Source organism: Homarus americanus, unplaced genomic scaffold (genome assembly GCF_018991925.1).
Source record: "Homarus americanus isolate GMGI-L3 unplaced genomic scaffold, GMGI_Hamer_2.0 scaffold22250, whole genome shotgun sequence".
Lineage (NCBI taxonomy): Eukaryota > Metazoa > Arthropoda > Malacostraca > Decapoda > Nephropidae > Homarus > Homarus americanus.
Genome location: NW_024741189.1, coordinates 8,493,992 through 8,498,515, shown reverse-complemented (window position 1 = coordinate 8,498,515; position 4,524 = coordinate 8,493,992). Strand labels below are relative to the sequence as shown.

Genomic DNA, 4,524 nt, shown 5'->3' with positions numbered 1-4,524 from the left:
AAACAATAAATAATAATAATAATAATATTATTAATAATAATAATAATAATAATAATAATAATAATAATAATAATAATAATAACAATAATAATAATAAATAACAAATTATATGTCAAACTATTCTTTTTCAGTATTGAATTATCTCCTACAGGTCTAGTGCCCACTGAACCCCACAAAAATTCTCGCCAGACCTTTCCCTAGTTACACTGATATCGCTTTAACGTATGTTCATGTTTGTACTATTGTTTGTGGTTCTAGTGACTCTCTGGTCCCATTTGTCTTGTCTTTTTAATTAAACGTTCCGGAACTTTGCTGTACTGATCCTCTGGTGTCATAGTCCACATAGGAATAAATCAGTGCTTTTGAAGTTGGTGCATAAATTTTAGCACTGGAATGTGGGTGGGTACACGGAATTAAATCGTCTCCCATTTATTCTTAATGTTGTTTTCAGTTTCTCGATCTTAGAAATGCAAGCAAGTTGATGATAAAAAGACACACAGTAGATACCCCTCCCCAGCCACCCACCTGAATTCCAGTATATATTTTAGGGAGTTCGAAGTTTCTTTTACACTAGATTTTGGCTCATAAATGTACCAAATACATTCATCTCTGTGCACACAATACTCATCATCATCATTATCATCATAAATAATAATAATAATAATAATAATAATAATAATAATAATAATAATAATAATAATAATAATAATAACAATAATATTATAATAATAATAAAAATAATAATAATAATAATAATAATAATAATAATAATAATAATAATAATATTATTATTATTATTAATAATATTAGTTGCCCCTCGTGCTCGAGGATGGCCCAAGGGCCATCTAGTCGTGAATTTGTTTAGGTGTAATAGCTGTCGCCAACACAACAACCACACTCCAAGTTAACGAGTTGCATGACCCAGTGTCAAGAAATAAACTGAGAGGACCGGACAGCTCGCCAACTGCACTGGCGAACCATTACCCCGGAACACGATCTGCAAATGGAATAACATCCAGGTCCCCAATTATTGCTCGGTAGACAGAGGCAAATGGCATAAAGAAACCTTGCCATAGTTTCAACCTGCCCGGGAATCGAACCCGGGTCCTTTTGCTTGCGAAGCGAACATACTGACCATTACACCACAGGTCGCCCGCCACCTCCACACAGCTAAAAGAAAAAAGAAAGCCTCGTGATGTGGAGGAACCTGGGAAGTATCCCCTTAAGAACAATGTTATTTTATTTGGATTGTGATGTAATACAGATGCCCGTTTACCTATTGATATTGTTAATCCAGGGAAGAAACTATGTAACCTGAGAATACAATTTTTGTGCTAAGGTGTGTATGTTTGTGGGTAAGAGCATTGTTATGCGTCTTTGAATGATGTACAGGAAGACAACGAGAGAGAGAGAGAGGATCAAAATCGTTAATGATCACAAAATATAAACCATTTACTGTAAGCGATACAAAGAGAACCAGTAAATCTAGACCCCAGTTAAACAGCATCCCATCCAATCATATAGCGACCCATCGTATCATACATCATTCCACCGAATCATACAATGACCCATCCTAATATGCATCATCCCACCCAATCATGCAGCATCACACAGTCAAATCCAATCCTCTCGAGTCCCAGAATCCCAAACTATTTCCTCGTAGCCAATCTGCTCCAATCTCCAATCCTCCGTGACGGCCGTGGCAGCACCCGTAAAGACGCTGTTTTGTGGAGGTGAATGGGATGGATTTCTCGGGTCGGTGGGTGAGAAAACTAGATGGAGCGACCTAACTTGACCGTGTGTGGCAGCTTGTGCGTCTCCCACACACCCACGTAAAGGTTTCTTGCTGTTGCCTACCTGGGTGTTTCTCTCTTTTCTTTCTAGTTTCAATCATTTTTTCTAAAGTGTTTTAGTTGTGTTTTTTTACTGATTTTTTTTTTGTCCTTTGTGTGCCGTTTTTTAGCGTTTTGTACGGTCTGTCACCAATTTATTGCGACGTCTACGAATTTCTCAGTGTTTATCATTGTATTTTTACCAGCTTCTCTCTGTTTGTCTCACCTTCTACTTTCTCACTGGTCTTTCACAACTTGTACCAAAGTCTTCACCAATGTTCAGCAGTTTCTCATAGTCTTCACGGTTTACTGCTACTTTTACACGGTTCTTATCTCTTTTTTCGCGGTTTCTCATCAACTCCCACTGTTTCTCTCCAGGTTATCAGTATTTCCCACCATCGGTAAACCTCAGAAAGAAGTTAGAACGATGTTTTTTTTTCGGTTTTTTTTTTTACGGGGAATAGCCCACCCGGGCACAGGTCATCGACACACAACGGGGCCTGGGGAGAAAAATAAGTGTAAGGAGAAAAAAAAATAGAAAAGAAAAAGACTATGTTAATCTACACCACGAAGATGCCAGAAAACCAACTTTTTGTAGTGAGACAGATTATAAAAGGATAGAAACACAGAAGAAGGCAGAGCATTACACAGTTTGGCTGTGTGAGGAAAGAAGGAGGTACTAAAACGGGTTATTCTAGTGTGACCGACTTCCACACAGAAATGGTGGGCACCGCTGGCAAGACGAGTGTTACGAGACCACTGCCTTGCCGGCGGTACACAGGATGCCAAATCCACCGAACATTGCCCGTTAAAATACCTGTAAAAAAGAGAGTGAAGCAACATTGCGGCGAAGAGAAAGTGAAGAGAAATCATCGACTTAAGGAGGGGAGTTAATGACACGAAATGCCTTTGATTCCACCCTATCTAACAGTTGGACAAAAGAGCCACCCCAGATATGAGAGCAGTACTCCAAGTTAGGACGAATGAATGAATCCCTTATATACTTGAAGCAACTGCTCAGGAGTGAAGTAGCTATACAACATTCCAAGCTTTCGGGAGGCATAGAGGAAGTTAAGAGGCGTCACTCTATGAAAAAGGGGCAGAAAAACTATATAAGATATCTAAGAATAAAGCAGGAAGGACACTCGCAGGAACAGTGAAGGAAAAATAATAATTATGCAATCAGGAGGCGAGGTGAGGCAAAACACTGTAAAAAATGAGAAATGAGGAGGAAAAGGAAACAGGAATAAAAGTCCAAAAATAAATTAGGAACTGGGGGGGGGAGAGGAATGTTAATACGAGTACACTTACCGTAGTAGTGGTAATAAGATGACGAAGGTATGAAAGGAATGAGTATGTAACATCTGATGTATGAACGAAATATCTAATGAATGAATGAAACATCTGATGTATGAACGAAACATCTGATGAATGAATGAAACATCTGATGTATGAATGAAACATCTGATGTAAAAATTTAAACATCTTATGTATGAATGAAACATCTGATGTATGAATGAAACATCTTATGTATCAATGAAATATGGTGTATAAACAAAGTGTCTTGACACATCCACTTGCGAAATCTACCTGGCACAACATATTCACAAACGACATTTGTAGATGTATTTAGGGGTTAAATTTATTTAAAGGATCCCAGGTCCCACCGAGACTCGAACTCGGATCTCTGGATTCAAAGCCCAGGGTGCTAACCATTACACCATGGGACCGATATGGAGAAAGACGTCTAATCAGAACATGATTAGCATGTTGCGTGGGAACCAGGCGGCCCTCGTGAAGTGCCGGTGACCAGGTGGCGGGTGGGTGTGAGAATTATGGACCTGGTTTGTAAGTGAAATAGGTAATGTGTGAATGAAATGGTGAATGAATTAAATTGATGGTTTAAATGAAATACGTAACGTGCGAATTAAATGCTTTATAAATGAAGCCGCGTTTTATAGACGAAACATCTGACATAAATGACATCTCTGTTTTGAGTACCCGACCGTATCAACATACTGTTTTAGTACCTTTGAGATCTTCAGTACTTACTCTACCATGATCAAACAGGAAATATGCCTGTGTGGCTGTGTTAGCTCGTTACGTGTGAGCGCCTGAGTCAGAACGCTCTTGGTAAACAGGTTGGGCGAGAGTGAGGCGGCGGCATGTGGCTACTCTAATATCAGTGGTCCCATGGTGTAATGGTTAGCACCCTGGACTTTGAATCCAGAGATCCGAGTTCGAGTCTCGGTGGGACCTGTAATATATTAGAAACGTGATTCTTAATATATTAGTGATGTCGACGCATAAATAATAATAGGGAGGGGTTTTATTCAGCAATATGTGTAACGTAATTATTTGCTTTATGTTAATATAAGATAATGAAACCGACTTGTTGTCACAGTTGATGACAAAGGTCTGTTGTACACTATCGTCATGATAGAGTAAAGTGTCTCATCAGTGGTTCTCAGAACGTGCGGGTTCAGGCGACGACCTGGATGACCAGCTCGTACCTGACAACAGCATTACCTTCACCAGGCTTCCCAGTGATGCGCCTGACTGTGCATGATCACGTGACAGGGGGCCATCATGAAAACATCATGACTGCCATTTATACTCAGTAGCCAAGGCAGACAGAGCTAAAAAAAGTGGGAATCCAATTATAGCTTGATAATACACGCGCCTTGAGGTC

General features: G+C 39.5%; 3 non-coding genes across 3 annotated transcripts; 1 reads left to right on the top strand and 2 right to left on the bottom strand.

Moving 5' to 3' along the window:
* Positions 1–1,078: 1,078 nt before the first annotated feature.
* Trnaa-cgc lies at positions 1,079–1,152 on the bottom strand. The gene has a single exon. It is a non-coding gene; the product is annotated as a tRNA-Ala (tRNA).
* Positions 1,153–3,490: 2,338 nt separating this feature from the next.
* On the bottom strand, positions 3,491–3,562 carry Trnaq-uug. Its single transcript has one exon. It is a non-coding gene; the product is annotated as a tRNA-Gln (tRNA).
* A 457-nt stretch (positions 3,563–4,019) lies between these two features.
* Positions 4,020–4,091, top strand: Trnaq-uug. Its single transcript has one exon. It is a non-coding gene; the product is annotated as a tRNA-Gln (tRNA).
* The last annotated feature ends 433 nt before the right edge of the window (positions 4,092–4,524 follow it).